The sequence below is a fragment of the Chanodichthys erythropterus genome, chromosome 10 (assembly GCF_024489055.1).
Source record: "Chanodichthys erythropterus isolate Z2021 chromosome 10, ASM2448905v1, whole genome shotgun sequence".
Classification (NCBI taxonomy): Eukaryota; Metazoa; Chordata; class Actinopteri; order Cypriniformes; family Xenocyprididae; genus Chanodichthys; species Chanodichthys erythropterus.
The window spans coordinates 13,494,635-13,521,575 of NC_090230.1; the positions used below are offsets into that span (position 1 = coordinate 13,494,635).

Below are 26,941 nucleotides of genomic sequence, written 5' to 3' on the forward strand. Positions count from 1 at the left end.
ACACCTTAGATTCAGTCTGTTGCTCATGAAAAGCTATTATTTAATGTCATATGAATCATCTTCATATGACATATGACAATCATCTTCATTATATGGAAAAGAGCGCCACTTTTTGGGTTCAGCTGAAAAAAAGAGTCATACGTGTTCGGAACCACACAAAGGTGTGCAAATGGTGATGAACTATTTCTGTAAGGATAATGAATGTAATTTCATGCACACTCATTGTTCAAATTCATCGAATTTGGAGCCACAAACTGTGATTGAGCCACTGGAGTGCCAGTGCCAGCTTTGTCTTGCTGGTGCACTGAATCCCTTAAACTGGCAGGAACAATGGAGCATGTAGGTGTGTGTGAGTGTTTATATGAGCTGGGTTCTCCGAACAGGTGTCAGAACAGCTTTTATTCAATCAGCCTGCTCCACTTCTCTGGATCCCTTTATGAAAACACGACTCCGCCATCCCCCAACTATTAACTGGGAAGCATATGGTGAGCCCACTTCGTATCCCCCCTAAAATCACACAAAACTAATCGAAATCACACCAAAACACAAAAGAAATTCCCCTCTGACCTCCGACACACTCTGACAGATGGGGAGGGACGGAGGCCAACCACCCTGAAAATAACATTCGCATACATCCGTGCTCAATAGTAAGTCACATGTCTTTTTATGCTGAATAGCAGCAGTGTGCGACAGCTTTGAATTGTTTTTCATGAATTTATGACACGTCGGGTGAACAGCAAAACATTTGACATCAAAAAAAAAGCTGACCAAAAAGTGAAATGCATTTTTGATACAACAAGCAAGAAGATTCAGGCAGAAAATAACAAAGTCTAACCGTATCTTATTTTGACGCCGTGCTGCTGACATACCAAAATATAAAACGATGCATTATATATATTTATCGAGCACTACTGTGGCAAGCGCTTCGATTCAATTTTCTTTGAGACATGCGCTCGGGGAGAAAAAGAGCTGGCAGGGGAAAGACAAACAATCTAGCAGAAATAAAGTGATGGATTTGGAGGGAAGAAAGGGTAACATAAAGAGAGAGGAAGCGAGACAGGAAGGGGACAGGTTTTCAAGACATCCGAGCAAAAACAAACAAGACAAAGAAGTTAACACAACAGAGGGATTAAGACTCAAAAAGCTGTATTAGAAAGTCCTACGGTCTGTTTATCCATGCTCATTTAAATATTCACACTTAAAGCTCTTAATGAGTTTCATGAAGCTGTAGATGTCTCCAGTCTGCGACTGAGGTGTTAAAGGAGGATTTTCAAATTAAAACGAGAGGTGAGAAAGAAGACAAGAGGAAAAAATACACTGAACGATATCGTTCAAAAGTGTAAGGGTCACACCAATATTTCTTTGTCTCAGTCAGACATAATGGACCCCTGGTGCCATATTGATTCAGAAGCATCGACTCGTTGCGAAAAAGACAGCAGCGGTGTGAGCTCCATTTGCAGCTTTTTATTTACTTATCTCCAGCAGTTTGATGTAAAACCTAATAAGAGCACCCAACAAAGCAACGCTTTCTCATTTTCGAGGACGTATGGCAAACCGCCACAAGCGACGTTGTCAAAATAAATGGCATGTCTTGGGTATTCCCCAGCATACAGAATGAAACAGAATTCATTGCTCATTTAAAAGGATGGTTTAAATGGTAATTCTGGCATGATTTACTTACCTTCATGTCATTCCAAGCCTGTATGACTTTCTTTCTTTTTTTTCTTTTCTTCTGTGGAAAACTAAAGCAGATATCTGGGAGAAAGTTGACACTGCTCTTTTACACTTGATAAGCACATTTCTAAGGCCTCTAAATTGATCAAAACCTTGCTGAAAACCCTGTTGTACACAATATACTACATGTCTTCTGTCGTCTGATTGTTAGTTTATTCTTTTTATTAATAAAAGGCATTAATTGTAAAAATGTCCACCTTCAGGTCATGGTTCACATGTGTTTTTGCTGTGAAATCTTTACTGATTTTTATAAAGTAAACATAAGAATAACTTTTTCAATAAATTAGGTTTACTTGATTATCCATACATAATTTTTTTAGAAAAATCATGTATCAAATATGATAGATCAGGCATTTGAGGAACATTAATTTTCTCAGCTCTCAATCATCATTGTATTGCAGTGCAGTATATGTCTTGCCCCCACAATAAAAACTACAGAGCTTTTATCATAAAATTAAGCATTTAAATATCATCTTAAAAAATTATTGGGAGATACAGAGTGACAACTAGGGTGACCACCTGTCCTGCATTTTGCGGGAGAGTGCCGAAATTGGGAGCTTTGTCCCACGTCCCGCAAGTAGAGTCCCGCATTTCAGTTATGTCTGTATTATTATTTTTTTCATCCCTGAAATTACAATATCACAGTAAGAAATATAAAAAATGTGACTGGCATTTAAAAATCTGTGCAGCCGTCATGTTCTAGCTATTAAAATAACCAACCAATGCAATCTTAGAGAGAGTTTTTGATGACAACTGAGTGGACAGCGCAAAGGAATAGGCTACGTGCGAGCCTCAGCAAAGTCGGTAAACACAGCTACACCAGCAAGGATTTCTTCTCATATACTGGATAAGAACCAGAAGAGCTGCTCATAGCTGGCCAAATTAAAGCATGTAATCATCCATCCTGATGGCAAATATTTCCAACGAACATCTGCTGATCCTGTGGATGCTCGAGCGCCACTGACGGAAGTGGTCGAGCACCTATGGAAAAACACGAGATATTCTCTATTCATTTTAACCAATAATTTTTTTTTTTTTTAACTTTCAGACATGACTTTCTTCTCATGTTAATAGTTAATTTAAGATGATTTTTTATTATACTGACAAATGTTGAGAGCGCATTATTGTAACGCAAGAGCACATCAAATGCGCGAGCAGGAATCTCTCCGCTCACAGGCCGATTCCCTTCTTGCGCAAAACTGAACGCGCGCTCTCTCTCGCTCCGATATCATGTGCGGGCTCAAACTTTGTCCTCCTGCATGTGTGCACTCGTGAATCTACAATTGTCTTCTCTCTAGGATGGAATGTTGCCAGAAGCGCAACGTGTGGGCACTGGGCACCCACCGGCAGAAAAAAATTGCCAACGAATCAATATTCACATAGCATAACAGTAGTAAAATTATCTGTCTCACACGTGTCCCGCATTGTCCCGCAAAATCACATCCATTGTCCTGCAACAGATCAATAGCCAGGTGGTCACCTTAGTGACAACTGATATTCATATGCATTTCCTGTAAGTATTCTGCTATAGTGTCATAAAAATCACACACATTTACAGTACATTACAAACCATCAGAAATTAATCATACTTTCTGGTCATATAAATATCAGCAATTGCACAAAATATGTACTCATTTTGAGCCTTTGAATAAAATTTAGGGTGTTTTTTTTGTCCTCATTGAAATATTAAGCTTCATATTCTCCTAATTCATACTATACTAAATATAAGCTTGATGTATCAAATATGATACTCAACAAAGAACATATATGCAAACTTTTTTCAGGTTCGTTTTTTTTCCCTACATGTTCAAAAAACTGTTCACATAAAAAAACTGATTTTTATGACTAATTATTTCATATGTCAGGCTTTACAGAGATAAACTTGGTCTGTTTCTCCACAAAGCTATTGGGTTGAATAGACAAGGTACTTTTTTGGAGCTTAACAGCCCCTGATCACTATGTTTTTATTGGTTAAGAGCGGCATGAACATTCTTCAAACCATCTCCTTTTGTGTGCCATGGTAGAAAGGCAGCCATACAGGTTTTGAATGAGTGAATTATCATTTTTAGGTGAACTATACTAGGACACCAATAGCCAGACAAAACATGCCATCTTATGGACCTCTTGTGTCGCAAGTAAGTAAGTCACTAGAAATCCAGGGCACTATTTATGGCTTTGTGAGAGAATCTTGACTGCTGGCTTTTGTTCCCAAGGGCACAATTTATCCAGCCCTTCTGCCCTTCCAAATCTTCTGTGTTGGAGCATCAATACAAGTTTTTCCTCAGTATATTTTTTGAAGCCACATAGCAAAGAAATCCAAGTAATTAGGTTTAAACAGTTCAAAAGAGTCTCAAAATAATTAGTGACAAGAATCAAAGTCTCCAATGTATTTATCCAGCTCTGCCTGCTTTCAAAGGTGAGATGTGATGAAGGGAAAGGAAAAGAGAGAGAGATGAGAGGAAGAGGAGTAAAAAGTGTCCAACAAGTTACTGCATAATACACACTTTTTATACTAAAGAAAACACCTGTCATGACCCGTACATTTAACTATATTAATGGTCAGCCAATATTAATTTTCATATTTTTTGATGGTCGAACCCCTAGAGAGCAGGGCGGCCAATGGCCGATATAAAGTCGATATATATATGGAACAATGAATTAAAAAATAAATCTGTAAAATAAACTTTAGTTGGCAACTTCTTGATTCTGTAGTCTATTATGGTATTTTTCAAAAAAAAGGAATAAAAAGGAAGTAAACACTGTAACCAACAGGGCACTCAGTAATCTAGTAAGTTTGTGTGTACTGTCTGGGAATCATATTTTTTCAAATAAAGCCAATGTAACACTAATTTTACATACAGCACAGTGAAAATGACATGAATATGGCCAAATGATTATAGCACAGCGTAGTTTGAAATCAAGGATTTAAAGTTTGATTCTTCAAGGATTCTTCACTTTCCTGTCCACATTCAATTCGGTCCGACCGACCGTCAAGGACAGAATACATGCGTTTTTATGCAGGCTACAAAAGCACACTTCAAAAGCTGGATTCGACAAAGTCTGCAAGTTTTGTGAAATTAAATGTTTATTAGATAGCCAAAGTTGTTTAAGTGATATAAATGGGTATTTGCTGAATGCTGACAGTGAATGAGAAAGTATTATAGCGCTCGCCATTCGATTAATGGAAAATTGAATTTACCTTGGCATAGTTAAATAACAAGAGTTCAGTACATGGGAATGACATACAGTGAGTCTCAAACTCCATTGTTTCCTCCTTCTTATATAAATCTCATTTGTTTAAAAGACCTCTGAAGAACAGGCGAATCTCAACATAACACAGACTGTTACGTAACAGTCAGGATCATTAATATGTATGACCCCAATATTTGCATATGCCAGCTCATGTTCAAGGCATTAGACAAGGGCAGCCAGTATTAATGTCTGGATCTGTGCACAGCTGAATCATCAGACTAGGTAAGCAAGCAAGAACAACAGCGAAAAATGGCAGATGGAGCAATAATAACTGACATGATCCATGATATCATGATATTTTTAGTGATATTTGTGAATTGTCTTTCTAAATGTTTTGTTAGCATGTTGCTAATGTACTGTTAAATATGGTTAAAGTTACTATCGTTTATTACTGTATTCGCAGAGACAAGAGCCGTCGCTATTTTCATTATTAAACACTTGCAGTCTGTATAATTCATAAACACAACTTCATTCTTTATAAATTTCTCCAACAGTGTGTAACGTTAGCCCGTTAGCCATGAAGCACTATCAAACTCATTCAGAATCAAATGTAAACATCCAAATAAATACTATACTCACATGATCCGATGCATGCAGTATGCATTACCACTAAATCGCCATCACCTGCTTTCAAATGGAGCAGCATTTAATAGACAGAGCCGTAGTTCACTGATAAGCCACGCAATATCGCGTTCATATCTTTGATGTATCGCCTTCGATAATGAACGCGATATTGCGTAGCTTGTCAGTGAACTACGGCTCTGTCTATTAAATGCCGCTCCATTTGAAAGCAGTTGATGGCGATTTAGCGGTAATCAGGGAACCGGCTTTACTGACGAAATGCACGTGACAATCACATGAGATATATCCCCCAGCCCTAATGATGAACATTTTGTAAAGATCCATTTGAGGGTTATATTAGCTGTGTGAACTTTGTTTATGTACTGTATTATAGTCGAGAGCTCGGGGGGCAGGGAGCGCGAGGATTTAAAGGGGCTGCGTGCTGAATCGGTGCATAGATAATGATGCCCCAAAATAGGCAGTTAAAAAATGTATTAAAAAAAAATCTATGGGGTGTTTCGAGCTGAAACATTCAGGGGACACTTTAGACTTATATTACATCTTGTGAAAGAACGTTCTAGGGCACCTTTAATAATAACATAAAAGCAAATACTACATAATGCATGCTGTGGATAAAAGCATCTGCTAAATAAAACAAAATAATCAATTAAAAAATTAAAATGTAGTGAATTTATTTGATTCAAAATATGATTTCATGGTCTGTAAAATAAATAAATAAATAACAAATTAATAAGTATAAAATATAAAAATAAAAATGCAATAAATAATACAAAAAAGTTCAAATAAAAATAGAAAATAAATATAAAAAATAAGGTAAAAAATATAAAAATAAGTATAAAAGTAAAAAAAACAAAGAAAATAAAACATTTAAATTAACATTTAAAGAAAAACAAACAAAACTATTAAATAAACATAAAAAAATAAATAAATGAAAAAGCAAAAAATAAAATAAAGTAAATATATAAGTATAAAAAGTTAATAAAAGAAAGAAAGAAAGAAAGAAAGAAAGAAAGAAAGAAAGAAAGAAAGAAAGAAAGAAAGAAAGAAAGAAAGAAAGAAAGAAAGAAAGAAAGAAAGAAAGAAAGAAAGAAAGAAAGAAAGAAAGAAAGAAAAAGAAAGAAAGAAAGATGTTCATTGGTGCAATATTGTGCTGACATTTCTTGTGTCAAGGAACATAAGTTGGCAGTCTTTCTAACACATTTTTAAAAGCATAAAGCAACATGCTGGTCTGTCTGACAGTGTCCCGCCATCTGTCAACAGATTTAATGTATTCTTCCAATAATTCAGACCGCTGAAATGGTATTGTTAGCGAGAGAAACAGAGTGTTCAAGAAACAACAAGAGAGCAAGAAAGTGGTAACAAATTCTTTACAAGTGCATCTCAAGGGCTTTGTCTTGGTTGCTCGCAACAAAAATGGTAATGAACAAATTTGCAAACATGAAAACAGCTGCTCCACATTAAATGTGACAAAGTGCAGTTTCTCAACGAATCTAAATGATGTGATATCACCTTATTCAGAGCTCTAAATCTTTATAACAATGTGCAGATCCTGTTTTATTTGAGCAGGGAATAATTCAATATGCCATGTCCCCATTTAAAGTCTCTCTTTACAGTAGTCTGGCTGCTTTTTTTCAAGCGAATGAATATTAAAAAGACGTCTCTTTATCATTTTAAAGTGTCTTTTTACTTTACAACACAGGATGGATATCACACAGATGACTGTAAAAATCTTAGGAGTGGCAATAAAGTTTTTAATTTGATTCCTTATGCGCAAGTGAAACAGGTTTAGGAAAAAGCCCCCCTCATATTAAATGCTAGACATATTTTAAACAACAAAGGAGAGGCAATTCCAGTGAATAAATTTACATGAGTGTAACTTCAATATTAGCCAAATTAATGTCTTATGCTCCCATCTGAATTCTCATTTTGAACTCAATATTTAGACCAAAATTGCACTCGGTTACATAAAAACCAAGCTCAAAAATGAACTAATTGTAGGCAAAAGTGGACAGATGTGGTCTTATGGACATTGATAAACATCAAATTCATGTATAAACTGTAAATACACTGCCATCATTTTGGTCATTTAAATGTCTTTAACCCAAATATCACACAACAGGTTTCAGGCTCTGGCCTAATTAATGCAATATAAAGCGAGCGGCGCGGCCCACATGGCACATGTGCTGCATTGATCACAGAGACAGTGTTATTGATGAGAGTGGAAGGGTAGGGCAGATGTTCTCATTCATAATGCTGCTGCTGATCCCAAAGCATGTGGGACTGGAGGTAATAGCATTTAATCCTATTGTGTGTTTAATTAATCTCCTTTAGCAACTGCAATGGAGAATTACACTGGTATTTCTCAGATTAGGAAATCTGACACGAAGATTTGTTACCAGACATCTACATATTCACAGGAAGAACGTGACCCTGCCTATGCATTCTGTGTCTTTAAAGGGATAGTTCACCCAAAAATGAAAATTATCCCATGATTTACTCACCCTCAAGCCATCCTAGGTGTATATGGCTATCTTCTTTCAGACTAACACAACCAGAGATATATTTAAAAATATCCTTAGTCCTCCAGCATTTATAATGGCAGTGAATGGGGGGCCGTGTTTTGAAGTCAAAAATAGTGCATCCATCCATAAAAAAAGTAATCCATACAGTTAATAAAGGCCTTCTGAAGTGAAAAATATCAAATAACTAGCTTCCGGCAGACAAAGGTACGCAGAATCCACAATGCACAGGCTGTCGATCTGACATTTGCTCTCACTGCGTTTACTGTAATTGTGCTGGAGAAACACTGGTTTACAGGAAGCTGCATTTTGAGGTTGTATCTGTCATAAAGTGCAGGCACAATAGGCTGTCTATTGATAACAGTGTTGTGCTGCTAGGGCATTGCTAGGAGGTTGCTAGGGTGTTGCTAGGCAGTTGCTTATAATATTACCCCATAAACGTCATTTTAAAAAAGCATTTTTTTACATGTTCATCAGATTGCCTCTTCCTGTCCAAAAGGGCAATTCTTGGCCTAATAATGCTCCAATGGGACCAGACTTCATATCACCAGTCTTCATCAACTGCATTTTTAAGGAATGCAGCGAGAAGGGAATTCAATCTGGAAACCTTGTGCTCGGTACCTCAGGTTGTGACAGGTACTGTCTATAACATGATACATGCCTAGATTTTCTGTTCCCCTCCTGCCGAGAACCATATGAGTGTGTCAGATGGTAGTGCAGAAGTCTGATGAATGGTAACACTGCAAGGGATTCGCTCAGATTTCCACCAGCTATACCAACCATCATACTCCCCACCCACTTGATTATTTCCATCATAACACAAACTGAGGCATGAGCCAAAAGCTATAAGAAGAGGTGGCCAGAAAAGGAATATTTCTTACTAATAATACAGTGTACTTGTTAAAGCTGGGTATCAATACAGATTTCTTGATTAGATTCAGATTCATTTGGGTATATTCCAGTTACAGCGGTTTTAGAGTGGTGTGCCGCACGAGGCATTTACCTCTTCCACTTAGACTGCAGCCACACCTTTTCTATTAAGGGACAATATTTGCCCCCTTAAATTGATTCTCCAGAAAATGTTTTACCTTTATAAATACCTTTATAAAATAAATAATGTTTTAAATAAAAAAAAAAGTTCAATAGGGAAATATACAATGATGGTAAAAACTAAGTGATACTTTTAAATATTAAACTAAAACCACCAGTATGTGGCGGTAATTCACTGTGTTAATGAGTGAGTCATTCATTAATTCAGTAACGAAGCAAGTGGCTGTTTATGAATGGGTCATTGAATCATTGACTCTCCCGATTTGTTCAAAGCCAGGCCTGGACTGGTAATCTGGCATACCGGGCAAATGCCCGGTGGGCCGACACACTTGAGGGCGGGGCCGCTATATGATTGTGATGATTTTTTTTAATAAACATAAAATTGGCCAACGACCGGCCCATAAAGCAGGGACAGTGGCCCATTGGTTCATTTTCCATACTGACACTGGGCTGGCCCAATCACATCTCTTAACAGACTCCACTCCGTCCCCTCTGTTTCGCCAGAACATCCGTGGATTAGGAGGATGGAGAAACAAAAGTGCAAGTGCAAGTTGCGGGCAAAAAAAAAAAAATCAAAAAATGTAGAGGTTGATGCCTCAACGTGCAAAAATTACAGGCATGTTTAGTGCGGTTACTATAGCTTCAGTTTCCAAACTTACAGTACCTGACGTGCAAAAACAGGTGAACATAGAAGAACATGGAGGAGACCTGTATGGCAGAAGAGCAGTGAAGCCAATGAGGGACAAAGTAAGCAGGAGAGTATAATAGAAGCGGTAAGCAGGGTAGTTACATGATTAACAGCGATGGACTCATGATGCGACGACGACGACGACGATGCTTGAATGAATATTATAAGACAACATAATCGTCGTCGTTATTATAAAGTCAGACTGTCACCTATACTGCACTGGTCACTCAGTCAGCTAAAGTCAAATAGCACAGCAAAAGTTGTTTTGCACTGTTTTTTGTAGTTAGCAGTGCCCTTGTAGCTATCAGAGTTCACTGCAGTAACGGCCCTTCTCATAGAAAAACCTGAAATGATGCAATTTGATTTTTCAAAAAAAAAAAAAAAAAAAAATCAGGTTATTATTATAATGTAATATTACTGATGATGTGTTTATTTCACAACGAGACTATAGGTGTCTATTTATAGCTGTTAGTCGTGATGATGGTCTATTAGATCTCACGTTTCGGCTATAAAAAGTTATGTTTTGTAGCTCTTGTACCCTATTACTCTGGTGTGAACACTTGGTTATTTATGGCAAGTGAATAGCATTCTTATCATTTTATTAGGACGTTTTTTGTGAGTAATTTGGTAGTATAGTTTTCTTTTTCATTGTTTTTAATGGGGAGTATCTAAACAATGAGAGGTAAATGTTTGATTCTTAAACAGGGGTTTGTGCTCTTTAAAACAAAGTATATTTGTAATTGTAAATTATAGTTTTTCTGCTGTCTGTTTCATTGAAAAAAATTTTTTTTTTAAATTCTTTATAGAATTATCAGACGTTCTAAGGGTTAGCTTTTATATCATGGAGCACATTGTCCATCTAGAAATCCTACTCTTACTAAGTGTACTTTTAATAACTCTACCAAATAATTGTAATACTCTGGTGGGTGGTGTCCGACCGATTGTGGTGGGCCGGTCTGAGCAAAAATGCCAGGGCCATTTTTTTGTCCCAGTCCAGCCCTGTTCAAAGCCGCTGGTTTGTTTACGAAAAACCGCTGTGTTCTGCTGTGGCTTTCATTGGAAGTATTATTTCGTTTCAAAATAGAGCAAACAATACTGACAATACTGTTTAAAATGTACATCACACAGGTGTGATCAGCCTTGGCTGGTCCCAGGAGCGAACGATCACACCGGTGTGATTAGAACGTTCAGCGCATCACGTGATCAACTGCCAAATTCAAAAGTGCGCGCGCAGGCGTGCCGTTGGCACGGGGGACAGGGGGGTCAGGACCCCCGCAATTTTGAAAAGACAGAAATCGACCCCCACACTTTTGATAAGGGCTGCTTCAATCAGTCACAATATATCATCTTTTAGCTTAGGACATTTTCTTTCAAATGAGACCATTTTCACATTTCTTTGAGCTTTTGTTCGTAAATAATCAACCAGAATATTTTAAACTTACGTACGAAAGGGTTAATATAACCTTTTGTTTGTTTAACTGTTGTATAAAATCAATGTCACATTTGCAGTCGTATGATTATTTGGGAAAAACTGTATTCTTGCTCGTATAATATATAATCAACATGAAAAACAACTCACACAGGGTATGTTTTTGTATCAAAGAGAGTTTCGATTTTTATGCACAGTCTGTATCTATATTTGTTCTTCATGCTAGTAAGTGCTAATTTCCCACTTTTACAAAGGTACATTGTCGAGAACGGCAGTAATGTAGCATGATTTGCTAAGGCAGCATACTCTGCACGAAACCTCTCATATACACACTGCTGGTGTGGGTGCAGTCAGTTTTGACCTCAAAAGATGAGGTAATGTGATTGGATGTCATGTATTTGACTTTTTATGGCATTTTGCCTGTTAAAAATACACACCCTGTTTTAATGTTATTTTAATGTGGGGTAGAATTAAATGATTGGCAAAACTCAGCATTTTGTTCTCGTACCCCCTCTGTCACCTCACGTACCCCCAGGGGTAAGTGTGCACCAGTTTGAGAACCACTGAGTTACATTGTTGGTTTTGCTTTTCATATGGTAAACACATTTTCTCTCTGCTAATGTTGTAAATTATACAGTGCAGAGTTTAAGACTGATTCAATCTTTTTGAATTACTCGTTATAAGAACTGACTCATCAGGTCATAATTTTATGAATCAAACAATACCTACTTGTCACATTGGATAATTTTTTATTCACTAAAAAGAAGCGGCTAAAAGAGTCAATTTTTTGTGAATCGGACTACACTGGTTGCACTGTATATGCTTTTGATTCGTTAACAAGAAACGGTTCACAAGAGTCATTTGTTCATTAATCAGACTACACTGGGCACACTTTATATGTTTTTGTTTCTCTAAAAAGAAGTGCTTGGAGTCATTTGTTCATGAATCATAATACACTAGTCATGCTGTATGTTTAGAATCAAAAAGAAGAGGCTCATAAGAAACATTCATCCGTGAATCAGATTACACTTGTCGCGCTGTATGTTTTTGACTCACTAAAAAGAATTGGTTCATAACAGTCATTTGTTCATGAATTGGACTACACTGGTCAAGATTTATGTTTTTGATTCACTAAAAAGAAGCAACTCATATGAATCATTCGATCATGAACCATTACAGTTTTCAAGCAGTATGTTTTTGATTCATTAAAAAGAACCGATTCATAACAGTCATTATCTTGTAAATCAGCCTACACTGGTCATAAATGATCAAACATGGCATTGTAAGAATACATATCTTTCAGGATCATTCAAAAGAAATCAATATTTGTACCCAGCTCTAGATTTTATTTAAGAGGTGGACATTTTAAATCTTTCATTAGCACACAACAGAGATGTTGCAATGACTGACTCAGGATAAACCGCAACAGTGTGACACCCCTGTGTATTACACAAATCAATATCAACCCATCACATTCAGTTGCACTCATTAAACTTTGAAAGCGAACCCTTCACCAGTCACTAACCTTAATCTATCGTGTCACATGGTCCCTCACCTTCCCCTCTGCCAACTTTGTGCAAGAACTATTCGAGCTGATATCCGTGTTAATCATCACTCGCTGTTGAAGTCCCACTTCCACGCCAAACTCTTCACGCAGCTCGCCTGGGGAGACAGCGTGCGATTCCTCTCTCTGTCTGTGCAACCTGAAACAATCCAGCGCTAACAGGTCTGATGAATGTCATCCTGTCAGAGACGCCAACTGTTTCAGCCCCTTATGGGAGCGTCTCAGTCTTTATTGATGCTTCAGATGTTCTGAAAGAGTTTGCTTCCTCATGCTACTAACAGCCAGGAAGTGCATGACGGAAACTATACTGGAATTACAAATGGGAAACGCATATTTGCATCAAAGCAGGTGTTGTAATATGATATTACAATCTTCAGTATACTGTATACGGTGCAGCGAATGCATTTGTTTTTTAAGAAAGTGGTATTTTGAAGTTGTTTTGGGCAGCTTGGCGGTATAAAACTTAAAAAGCAGAATCGGACCGCTGCGAACGGTTGGGTTGTGTCGACTTTATCATCTCATAACGGGAGTTTTATTTATTTATTGGCCTGGCAACTGGACGGTTTTCTGGATATGCTGTGTATAATTAATGAAGGGAGAACAGCTCTACTCCCAACACAGTGATACATAATCCCGCTCAAAGGAGGGAAGACAGGGCTACTCCCCGCAGGCTAATTAAACGCGAACAGTGGTGCTGGCTGAGAAAAAGTGAGGGAGGAAGCATAAGGAACACGAAGGGAGTCCACTCAAACTATTTTGCAAATACAAGTTTGACAAAAGCCTCATAAAACAGCCTATAGCTTAGCACTGAGACTTCCTTTGAAGCGGCCATGTAATTCCCTGCAATAGTGACTGCAAGAGGAATAACACTGTGTTATTTGAGAAGGAAAGCAGGGATTAGTACAACATCACCAAACATATAATGTTTAATATGCTTTTAAATATACATAATTTATTTGTGAATCAGACTACACTGTTCACGCTGTATGTTTTCAACTAACCAAAAAGAACTGGCTCATAAGATTAATTTGTTTGTGAATCAGACTGCACTGTTTGCATAAGATTCATTTGTTTGTGCAGAGAACTACGCTGGTTGAGCTGTATATCTTTAATTCACTAAAAATAAGCAGCTCATATGAGTCATTTGTTCATAAATCAGATTACACTGTTTGCGCTGTAGGTTTTTGACTCACCAAAAAGAACTGGCTCAAGTTAGCATTTGTTTGTTAACTGGAATATACTGATTACATAAGAGATATTTGTTTGTGTGTTGAACTACACTGGTTGAAGCAGCTCACAAGAGTCATTCATTTATGAATCAGATTACACTGTATATATTCCCTAAATCAATGTTAGTGAATCAGACTACACTTAACAGTTTAACTGTAGTTAAATTGTCCGAAATAAGCCCCTATAAATAGCAACATGTCCTCCAACCAATATCCCCATTTGTCACTTCCCTGAAATATGACCCATAGGAGCGTTTAATAAAGTTGCTCCCTTATCGACAACAGGACACTTTCATTTTAACGCATGAAATACGACCCATAGGAGTGTTTAGTAATGTTGCACCCCTATCGACAACAGGACACTTTCATTTTAATGCATTGTACCCTTTTATCTGCATCAAATTTTGGGTTTCATGTAGCTCAATTGGTAGAGCATTGCAATATACAACAATATGCAATCATGTGATCATGCAATTGTGGGTTCGATCCCAGGGAACACACGTGCTCATAAAGTGTATATGCACTATAAATCACTAAGGATAGGTTTAGGGTTGGGGTAAGTGTAGTCGTTAATAAAAAAAATTGAGTTTGCTAAATGGAAATAGGATAAATGGCGGGTAAGGGACTGTGTAAAAAGTCCACACATTGCATTTAACTGAACACGCATTTTGATTGGTAATGACGGTCATACGTCATTTCATGACGACCGATGTAACACGACACTGTCATTATTTTTACACCAGCTAAAGGGAGCATAACTTTAAAACATAAATATAGATTGTAAAAAGGTGCTTGAAAAAATGACCTATAGAGTCATTTTTTGGAGGAGGACAGTCTCTTAAATAGGACACTATTTGAGGGAACAGACATTTGTAGTGGTGTCTGAAACCATAGTGGACGTTATGGAGAGCACTCATTCAATCCCACAATGCACTGCAATAATGAGTGTAGAACCAATGTACGCTCAACGACTAGAGAACACCCATAATGCACTGTGAGAGTCACGCGCCGAATGTATGGCGCCTGCAGCTGAATCATCCATCCATTTTCCAAACCGCTGGTCCAATGTGGCTACAGCGTAATATCATGCAGGTATACATTCCTTTTTAATTGATTATTAAATTGTTTAATTAAGGTTTATACATAGAGTTCAAGATAAATATTTTCATCTTACTACTGGAACTACCAGTTTGCTAAGTTTCAAATAATTAATAAACAGCAAGCACAAACTAAGCGGCAGCCCTTCTGGCGCACTCAGTGTCCGAATTCACTAACATGTTTTCATTCACTTCCTCATGTGATCTATATTAGTGGAGTGATATATAGGGAATAGTGGTACAGGGGGCAACACAGCCTTCGGACACAGCCTTTATGTTTTTGATTCACTAAAAAGAACTGGCTCAAAGGAATCAATCATTCAGCTCTGACTTTTACTATCACATTACTAAAGGAAAGCAAATGTCATCCGAACACAACCTCTAAGGACCAAGCAGAAAATATTACATAATTTATTCATAAAAGTCATTCCAGTGGTCAATCTACAAGATCAGGCATTTATGAATGTGTAGCACCTACTGTACAAAGAGAAGTCTTTGATTGCAAGACGAGAAATGGGGACAGTAGCTTTGTGTGGCGATGATGAATGCCAGTGTAATCAAGCGGCGTGATTGCATTTCAGACGCTAAACTCCCCAAAGCAGCTCCCCATAGCAACATTCTGACCTTCTCATCACGACCAGAAGGAGATGAATCTGTTTCTTTGCTGCATTGAAGATGCTATAATGAATTCTCACTCATCAACAAATAACAAAAGAGAGCACAACATAGTGTACAGTGAAATAAAAGCATCCGGCAGTAGTGCGGCATAAAAGTTCATTTAAAACAACAAAAATGTATTTTATCCTTCCTTTTCTTAAATATCAAGATCTGAAATTTCATGTGAGTGTGAAAGATTTCCCCACACAGATTTTGCGATGTGTTAAAGTTGGTCAACAGAAAGCTGCTTGGTTTGAAATTGACATACATCGCCACACTATTGACCTTTTTGTCTGTATAAATTTGCTGAAGTTTCAATAATGCACCTTTACAATGAGGCAGATACAACTGAAGTGAATGGGTCAATCCATAAGCACTAAAATAATCACTGTTTCAATAGTATAGCTACAAGGCACAAACAATGAGTGTCAGCATGCATTGAAAATCCCTTACTAATCTTTTCTATGTAACGTTATATCCAATTTTACAGTGATAATGCCCTTAAATAATTTTTAAAATAATTATTTCAACAGCTTTATAGCTCAAACAATACACAAGTTCTAACGGAAGAATAAATGCAAGCACATTTATAAAATCATGAGCTTCACATTCTCAAAAACTTGCTCCTATTCACTTCCACTGTAAATGCCACAATGTAACAAAATTTTTGCTTTCAACTGAGCTTCATTCCTCTAAAAAGCCCAAAGTACTTGTCGTTAAACTCTGATTGAGTAATGAGAAAATGGCATTGAAATGAAATGGCAATTGATATTGTACTTCAGCTTAACACCATGTGTGGCTCTGTATTGGTTTTGGCCCTGATATTATTCCTGCATATTGATTGACTGTAAGGTGTGGGCAGTGGATTTTCTTCATCAGCCCGCCACTGAAACTAACTGACAAGAAAAATAGATGCAGCAATTATCTTCATCAGTGTTCTTTCTTTTGCTTCATGGTATAGGGAGAAATGGAAGGACAATCTGACCCGCTTTGATCTTTTCCTGTCTGAAGGTCACAGAAAATGAGATGGAATTCAGATCAAGCACTGGCGTGGAGACTCGCGCATTTAATCAAAGGGCAAAACTGCAGGAGGGCTGGTGGTGTTTTTGGCAAATGTAAGAAAATAAAAAAGGTTCCTTTGTAAAAATGTAAGGTAGTTCCATTTCTGTGATCCAAGTGTCATGAGGGTCATTCCATGAATTTTAGAAGATAATAAACATTCTATCAGACAAATAAACAATATTTGGTGTTTATAAATTGTTTTGTACCCTCTCAAGTGTTATTTTAGAATTATTTACATACTATTATAGTATTACTTAAAGGTGCCCAAGAACGTTCTTTCACAAGATGTAATAGAAGTCTAAGATGTCTCCTGAATGTGTCTGTGAAGTTTCAGCTCAAAATACCCCATAGATTTTTTAAAAAATTTTTAACTGCCTATTTTGGGGCACCATTAACAATGCACTGATTTACACTCGGCGCCGCCCCTTTAAGACGCGTGCTTCCTGCCACACGAGCTGTCGACTATATTACAGCGCATTTACAAAGTTCACACAGCTAATATAACCCTCAAATGGATCTTTACAAGCTGTTCGTCATGCATGCTGTATTCATGCTTTGAATTATGTGAGTAAAGTATTTATTTGGATGTTAAAAGTTTTATTCTGAGTGAATTTGAGGCTGTCCTCCGTGGCTAACGGCTATTGCTACACTGTTAGAGAGATTTATAAAGAATGAAGTTGTGTTTATGCATTATACAGACTGCAAGTGTTTAAAAAATGTCTCCGTGAATACAGTAAGAAACGATGGTAACTATAACCACATATAACAGTACATTAGCAACATGCTAACGAAACTTTTAGAAAGACAATTTACAAATATCACTAAAAATATCATGTAATTATGGATCATGTCAGTTATTATTGCTCCATCTGCCATTTTTTGCTGTTGTTCTTGCTTACCTAGTCTGATGATTCAGCCGTGCACAGATCCAGACGTTAACTGGCTGCCCTTGTCTAATGCCTTTCATAATGTTGGGAACATGGGCTGGCATATGCAAATATTGGGGGCGTACACCCCGACTGTTACTTAACAGTCGGTGTTATGTTGAGATTCGCCTGTTCTTCGGAGGTCTTTTAAACAAATGAGATTTATATAAGAAGGAGGAAACAGTGGAGTTTGAGACTCACTGTATGTCATTTCCATGTACTGAACTCTTGTTATTCAACTATGCCGAGGAAAATTCAATTTTTGAATCTAGGGCACCTTTAATATTCTGAATAAACTTTTATTTTTATTTTCAGTTTTCATTTAAATTTTTAATTTATGTGCTTTTGCTTTTTTATATTTAAAAAATTTCTATTTAGCTACATTTATTTTTATTTCAATTTTAGTAATTTTAGTACATTAACTTAAACTGATTTTATTTCAATTAGTTGCCAAGGCAACTAAGTTCTTCTAAACTTCATATCTAAATTAATATTTATATTTCAGCTTTATTTCAATTAATAAAAAATATTTTTAATATACATTTTTTCAGTTGTTTACCATACAAAATAATGGTAACAGGACTGACATTTTAAGATTTTTAGATTAACCTCTTACTGTTAAAACATCCCTGATCGATGCAAAAAAAAAAAAAAAAAAAGCAAATAAAGTATTCCACTTGCCTTACAGTCAAGCACACTTGGCATAGGCACCATAAGAAAAGTCAAAGAGTTTGGAGTATCGGCTCTAGATAATTAAACCTTAGACAGAGATAAATTTCAGGGCCTGTTAATTACACAAAGGTGGGCAGAAATGGCAGAGAGCCCACCAGCGGTGGATACCGAGACCTGTTCTTCCTAATATTTTGCATTTGTAGTGCAAACATAAAAGATACTCAGAAGGGCACCGAAGAAAGCCACTCTGAATTAACTAATGAGAATAATGGTTGTAGATAATGGTAACACATTTTGAAGGAGCAGAAAATGAAAAAAGTGGGAAGAAATGCACCTTAAATGCTACTTTGGATTATGATTATATGTGTGAGGACATTAAAGTGGGTTCTTTGAAGTTGGGAACTAGAAGTGCATGGGAAGTGCACTTCAAAGTGTGCAAAAAGGCTCTCTGATATCAATATGTCAATGACCAATATGTCAAATCCCCTTCATCCTGTATATATGAGTGTAGCTTATGAACAAATTGATGACATCACTAAGAACAGTGTAATATTTCAGAAGGAAATTGCAATTCCAAAGCACCATCCTTCACTTCATCTACATCTACTTCACTGCATCTGTAGAAAAAACATGAACATAAGCTTCTAAATTACTTTACATGCACGACTTGTCATAGTTTCAGACTCTGACGTAAGGCGACACACAAATCTTATAAAAGCCATAATTTGTGCCTTTGTGTTAAACCGCTCAAGTGTGGCATTGGAAATCACATTACAGCCCGCTAAAAGCAAAGAAAAACCTTTGTGAGAACTTTTGACCTGAGATGCACTGGGCAAATTGAGACTTACACGTTCAGTCAGTGGGGTATGTTTCAGTCTGGAGAGGTTGTCAAGGTGAACAGACTGATCTTAGAATGGCTGATCCCAGCTGTGGTCTGACACCAGGAGGACAAGAGAGGTCTTGATATAAAATCCTCAACTGTCACATCTCAATCATCTGGTGCAGCTCAGCGGGGCCTTAATATAAGCATTGCTTAACTTAAAAATGAAAATCATTTACTCACCCACAACAGTTCATAACAGTGTTGTTGCTGTTAACTAAAGCAGAAACTTTTAAAACTAGTAATATTAGTATTATTCAGTCTTCCAAGCCATTTAATTACCTTCATGATACGTTTATGGTGTTTTCACATTGTAATTGCATGGAAAAGAGAGAAAACTATATCTTTTGTGTTCCTCAAAAGAAAGGAACAACATGTTGCAATTAGTTACTGTGAAAAACTACAGAACAATGCACTGTATCTGCATGCACTGATATCTAATAAATCCACAAACATCTATCCCATTAAATTCATTGCCAGAGAAGCAAATAAGTGCTCACGTGCGTCAACATGTTTCTCATCAAGCAGAGCGAATCAATAACTGCAAAAAATGAACTGTTCCTCAGTCCGTTCAGATTGTGTCTTTGGGTTCATACGTAATAGTATGAACCCAAAGACACAATCTGAACCTCTATAAAAGTCATTTCCATGTTAATGAATGATATATTGAAATATCTGGCAAGGAGAAAACCTCATTGTCAAGGCAAACTAATCTCTGATAGAACGATATGGCATGCACAGATTACATTTATGAAGCCTGATGGAAACAGAATGATGGGGTCCAACCAGGAATACAGGGATTTGAAAGAAATTAATTAGATTCTATTTCCTCGTGCTTTTCCCATGGTGCAAAGACAGTAGCTGTAAGATTACTGAGGTGCTTCTAATGCATAGACAAAGAGAATAAGAAGAGGATTAATAAATGCAAGACGCGCAGAGCGACTGGGTTATCTCGCTTCAAACCTCCTTCAAATTTACAGTACAGTAAATATTTGCATGCTTAAAGGGATTATTTACCAAAAAATAAAAAATCTGTCATCATTTACATCATTTTCATATGTCATCATTTACTGTTGTTCCATATGATGCATTTCCCAAAAGAATCGATAGCCATTGTTACAAACACGGTTCACTGATTCAGTGATTACTGAAAGCATAGTTCCAACAAACATTCGCAAACAGCATCGCAAAGTTAGCCACTGGTTAGATCCATCGTTTCGCTCTTAAGTGAAATAAGCAGTACAATCTATATGTTTTATTCCATACATTTATGAATTTCATTCTGCGTCTTATTTTGTCGATCCAACGAAAGCGCCATTTTTGAAGAGTGTGATGGAACCAAATATTTGGAAATAAAGCAAAACAACAAAAATTGCAAAGTATTCCTCAGATGCCATTGTATTATTTACAGCAATAAACTGACAATAATTTGATCTCAGAATTATTAGTAGGAATTATTACCTTGACACCTGAGTGACGGCATTAGTGACAGTTCTTCTATATTATTTGAACAATAGATGTGTGACACTATTGCGGTTTTGGACTTACTAGTTAGTTTCTCCAATGATGCATCATGTTATGCTAGTTAAGCAGTGAGTTAATTCAACGGGAACGGGAAATGTCTTGAAGTTGAAGAACATTTTTGCCAACGCAATGAAAATCATTGGGGCCCAGTGTTGATTTGAACCCCACTGACTTCCATTATATGGACTAAAAACCACTGCAACCTTTTCAAAATATCTTACTTTTTGTTCCACAGAAGAAAAGAAAGATTAAACAAAAATCCTATGAATTCTATACCTCTTCAGCACATGGATGTGGACAATATAAGTGTTATATTATGTGAGGCTAAGATGAATGCAGCTGGAGTCACAAGGCCATTTGTCCAGTGAACCACCATTCATCAGTCTTTTCTCAGCTTTGAAGCGCAAAGAGTAACAGGCCATTTTCTTCTTGGAGCAAATATAATTTTCAGCTATGCTGCTGGTCTTGTTCATTTATTAGCAGCCAGCAGCTGTGTTCACAATGGCAAAAGCCTGGGAACTGTCCAGTGCTGAAAACACAGGATAAAAATACCAGAAAACAAGGAGGACTGAGCGCCTCAAGTAGCTCTCTGCAAATTGCTGGCATAATTATCAGCTTCTTTTCCTTCTGGACCTCTCCCACAGGGTAAGCGATAAAACATTTTCTAAATGAATCTTTAAACTGCAAGGTAGTGTGTTTTTGTCTGAGCAGAGCTGCGAGCCAAATGGAATCTATTCAAGACAGAAAAAGAATTAATGCTGAAAAGAAATTAAAATTAATCGTTTCTTTTCCCTCTGTGAAGTTAAACTCTTACAGTTCCATTTCGAATCCAGCAAAACACAGACCAGGTGTCATGATTCATTTACGTTGTTTAAGATGGCAAATGCCCGTTCTGAATAATGTATTCCATGTCTGGGCGGCAATAAATATTCAGGCTTTGGGTGAAGGCGGATTGGCGGCTGACACATGTAGTAGAGACAGCAGCTGCCAACCGGTTCCTCTGGCTCATGGGATTAGACACAGCTACACTCTCTTGTCAGCTGTCAATCAAGAGTGTGTGCACACACGGTAAGACACCAACCTGGATAAATGCGGGCATAAATTAAGACATTTACAGACTGCCAACTTTGCATAATTAAACACAGCCTCTGTCATATTTTCGTCACAAAGAAAGCAGTCTGCATTCTTCAGCGTAACTTATGCACGAACACAAAACTAGCATGAAGTTTCCCTAAATTGCATCTAGCAAAAATTTCCTGCGTAATTTTAGTAGACTTGGTCCATTAAGCATGGAGCATGCTAATTTACGACAAGGACATTATCTCCAGGAATTCAAAGGCATTTAGCTGTCTGGATGCTATTCAAGTACAATTTCAATTCCACCTGTCAGCAGCCTCCCCTCATATGATTGTTGGCACTAAACTACGCAGTCGAGCGGAAACGCGCATTATTAAAATGTGAGAATCAATCAAGTGCCCTCTAAAAGTCACCCAACGCCAAAACGGTTGTGCTCCAAGGCAATTTCCACTTTTTTCTTCAAGAGACAACATGCTCAGAGGTGCTCCGCTGGCATTTATGATTATACAGGGAGAAGAAGAGGGCGCTCAGATAAAGAGCAGAATGGATGCCCCAAGGAGATATACCGAGGTTCTGAAGTCAACATGAAAGGCTGCTTGGTTTGGCAAGCCTGCGCTGCTCCACTGGGACTTAAGGGTTGGAAAGAAAGGTCTTTGAACCTGCAAGTGCTGTATCGGAGCACTCACCCTGATATAGATGCAACCAGCGCAGGGTTGCTTGAGGGTGACAGGGTGTGAGTTTAGTGCCTCAGCAGACACCCATATGTTTATTTGGTGAATGAAAATACACACACAAAAGAAAGCTTCAGCTATTGGATGGCTTTAATAAAAAAACCAAAAAAAACGCTATTTTGGTAAATCTTTGTGTCGTTTGTTCCAACTATGCCACAAAATTTGACTGTCTGCACTCCCATTGGTGGTCGCTGCATGGTTCGTTTGCAAAAACTTGGGCTCGAACTTTGTCTCATTACTTGTGTCACTGGCAACTCTCAACAAAATTGTTGATGCAAACCATTGCCATTACGAACACCCCTGAGGCTATGCAAGAAAAAAAGTTAAAAATCAAGAGAAGAGAAGAGAAGAGAAGAGAAGAGAAGAGAAGAGAAGAGAAGAGAAGAGAAGAGAAGAGAAGCAATGCTATCTAAGAACCTTACCACACAGCAACCAATTTGCTGCAAACAGCTGCCTGAAATTTCCCCAGGGCACCTGAAGCCACAACTTGCACCACTTTCTATTTCTGATGCTCTTTGACAAATAACACACATCTTCAACATCCACAAGTCACTCTGTTGTACTTTTCTCTTGTCAGCATCAAGACTTGTTGCAGACTGATGCAAAAAGCACCTGGTGTGCTCCGTCAGGTAGAGACTCAGGGGTTCAGACCGAACAGAGACAACAGAGACAGTCATGACAGAATGCCAAGCGAAATTCGGGTCTGTCTTCCTCTCCCACCAGCTACACGCTGTCGTCGAGGCGGGCACAAGACTGGCAGCGCTCAGCACTTGTCAGCTTCAAACAGCATCCAGCTGACACTCTGCAAATGAGAAAAACAATGCGGGGTCCCTTTCTATCCCAAAATTCTCACTCGCTGTTTCTGATGGGGTTTCTTTCAACCACTTCACATCAGTGACAGCTTGCAAGTGGGGGGTTATATCAAGGCAAGGAAAATGAGTCACTTGTCCTGTTTTCCCCAGAACCACATGAACATTCATGCACATAATGTTACTATAGAGCAATGTAGATATCTATAAGAGTCACATTTAATCATACTAGTACTTTACAAATCTCTTAATATTTGAGAAGTAATTAACTGGTCCGAGAACAGTAGCTACAAATATTTCATTTTAGACATTATATAGCGCTTTTGCCTTCATAGACTTGATATCTGACCAGAACAAATACATCGCTCATCAATAGACTTCTGCACTGAACAGACATTCAATATCGTAGTGCTCCTGGTTTTGTCCCCTTGACTGTCCTCACTGAGGTACTGCGCTTGGCAAGGGGGCTGTATGTAACCTGTCCTGAACACAAAATATCCTTCATCACGTTATACTTTGATAATGAAGCAAGACGCAATCAGTTAAGCATAATAATATCCCTTGTTCTCACCTTCTCTGAAGTAAAGCGCGTCGTCGCCTCAGAAAGTCCACAGGAATGCCGCGTCGCATCAGATACAGCAGAGTAGGTGATAACAGCCGCTGAGGTAAACCATTCAAAATGTATAAATATGTTCAGCCTCAGAAATGTGTTCACATTGACTCCTTCGTTAAAATTATTCAAAAAGCACGATATTTCTCCTCAGCCTGCGTCTCGTGCAGCGCTCGCGCAGAGAGGAGCTCGAAACGGCGCGCACTTCGCCGGTCGCGAGGAGACACTGAACAAAAGCGCGTGCGGAGGCTCACAGCGTTTCCCCCCTCACCTCACCTCACCAAAAAAAAAAAAAAAACGGAGCAGATGCTGAGGCAAGAGTGTGCGTTAGATGGTATAGCCAATTCTCTGTGGACTTCGGTGGGGAATGGATAATATTTTGCACAATATATCAGCGATGCCGTCCTTTGTTTGGGTATTTGATTGGGCAGATGTATTATTTTTTTACAGGCTGCGAATTATGAAGAATTTGGTGGGTTGATCTGACTACTCTAATTATCCACCAAAAGGAAGTTATAAGAAAGAGTATATTGTCTCTAAATATGCATATAAATGCATATATAAACAGTGTTTTCAAATCACCAAGTACCACAAAAGTTATATTATTACTAGTATAATGCGCCAAAATAGACGCTATAGCGAACAGAAGTCGCGTGCGAGGTAACATAGAAACCATTGGCCGCTCGAGCCAGTAGGACACAATGCATCGCCAAAACACTGCGATAATTATTTATTCTCTTTTAAACTTTAGTCTTCATCACAAATATCTTCTCTAGGTTTTATAATCTACCAAACAATTAGGCCTAAGTCAGATTTAACAACAAAAACGGTATACGTTTCCAAGATATGTCCAAATTCACCTAAAAATGGCTATTTTTTATACATAGTTTTATATAAACCTATAGCTATGTTTGTATTGCTGTTCATTTTAATCATTTCTATTCAAAGCAACTTTGTTCTTTGCACATATGTGTATATTTATTGCATCGGCCAGATTATCTTTCCATTGTCTCTTTTTTTGACAAATGTCCATACGAATAGCCATTCTTTGTATGCTGTCCCATCTACCAGTTCTTCTGTTTGCAGATGAATAAATCATCTCAGCGTCATGAGGAGCCTTTAGAAAAAGCTCTGAAAAACCTGACCTGCCCCCTGTTTTATGACAGAATAATGATGTCCCTCGAGATGCTGCAAATCTGTTCCTAGAGGCCACGCCGTGGTCCACTGACACACATTTCACCCGACCCACAGAAGCCCACTCACTTAACACTACCCCCAGTTCAGTCATTCAGCACATTTATCACTGTCATTCGATTACAGATGTTACTGTGTAAACAAATCACAACAAACCACAAAGCCTCTTCTCAGTGTTCCTGTTGTGATGCTGCATCCCATAATGAGCATAGCAGCTTTTCCTGCCCAGTCTATGGTTTTTTTTTTTTTGCTTTGAAGCCCCTTAAATGTTGCAGTTGATCATTGGCGTACATTAGGGACACAATAACCATTATACTTCATTGAAAAGAGATTATTTCTTATTCAGAATTTCTGAATAAATGCCAATCATAAGCTAAATATAATCTTGGCAGCAGGGCTCTTTGAAGGGGAATGCTGGGGATTTAAAACAGTAGGCTAATTGGCTTCATAATGGCTGTCCGTGGCTTTATAGCTAACCAAAAAAGCATGAACATGAGAAATAAGATTTCTCTGACTAACCTCATGGGGAGAAAATACCCTGGTGACATAAATAACAGATAGTCTCAAAAAAAAGCCCTATTGTTCCAGACTCCCTCAAAACGGTATTGTCAAGGGACGCTGGCTAAAGCATAATACATACTGCCACACAAATCCATTATTTAAACAGCTGACAATGTGATGGTCAATGAACAAAGGACTCCTCGCAGTGTCACTCAAAATAAAAAATTATTAAAAAAAAAAAAAAAAACACAATATGGACGACTATTTTAATGTCATTTTACCTACAATTTCTACACTTTCCTTGCTGCAAGTCTGATTTCAGCAGCCCGTTACAAGAACATCTCTAAGGAAAATAGCATTTTGTTAAAAGGCAGTGAACAAGATGTAACCATTCAAAAATAGGCACAGACTTGGCATTGCCTTTATCTAGGGAATTAGATGCATATAATAACTGCTACACAGCAGAATATGATGCTTGGAGAAAAAAATGCTGAACCACATTGTGTTAAAATGTGCTCTGAATATTTACATTTATTCATTTCGCAGATGCTTATCCAATATGACTTATACTGTATGGGCAGTGGCGTAGCGGACGGGCAAGCTGGGATGCATGTTGGGGTGCCCCACGATAACCATCCCCCCTCCAGATTTGCGGTTCAGTGGGCGGCTGCACAGATTTGCGCTTTACCACTGTATATAGGTATGAATCTACTCCATTATAATATATATATATATATATATATATATATATATATATATATATATATATATATATATATATATATATATATATATATGAATATTGGGTGTATTTTGGGTGTAATGTGCAATAAACCAATCAGACTGTCATCTCCCATTACCTTTAAAAGCCAGGTGCACTCGTGCCATGGCGGATTTGCTATTTACATAGACACTTGCAGCCTGACGAGTGAGTTTAAATACATAATAATTTGCCATATAATTAGTCAGTTTCATTGGTCATTTCTGCAGGTAATTCTGATACATGCAACGACTATCCATTATGACATGTAGGCATTTGTATCTTTATGTGCGCAATAATGATCTTTTACATTGTAATCCTTTATTTTTTATATATATTTGGCATGTTTGTGTGCTGCTGCGTGTCCCTGTGTGTGTAACAAGCAGAGTGTACA

At 37.7% G+C, this 26,941-nt stretch overlaps 1 protein-coding gene across 1 annotated transcript in view; it reads right to left on the minus strand.

The window, feature by feature from the left end:
* ncanb (neurocan b) overlaps window positions 1-12,809 on the minus strand; it is a 130,256-nt gene extending 117,447 nt beyond the window's left edge. The window contains exon 1 of the mRNA XM_067398657.1: window positions 12,780-12,809. The gene's annotated coding sequence lies outside the window, so the exon portion shown is untranslated. The remainder of the gene's footprint in view (window positions 1-12,779) is intronic.
* Window positions 12,810-26,941: the final 14,132 nt, after the last annotated feature.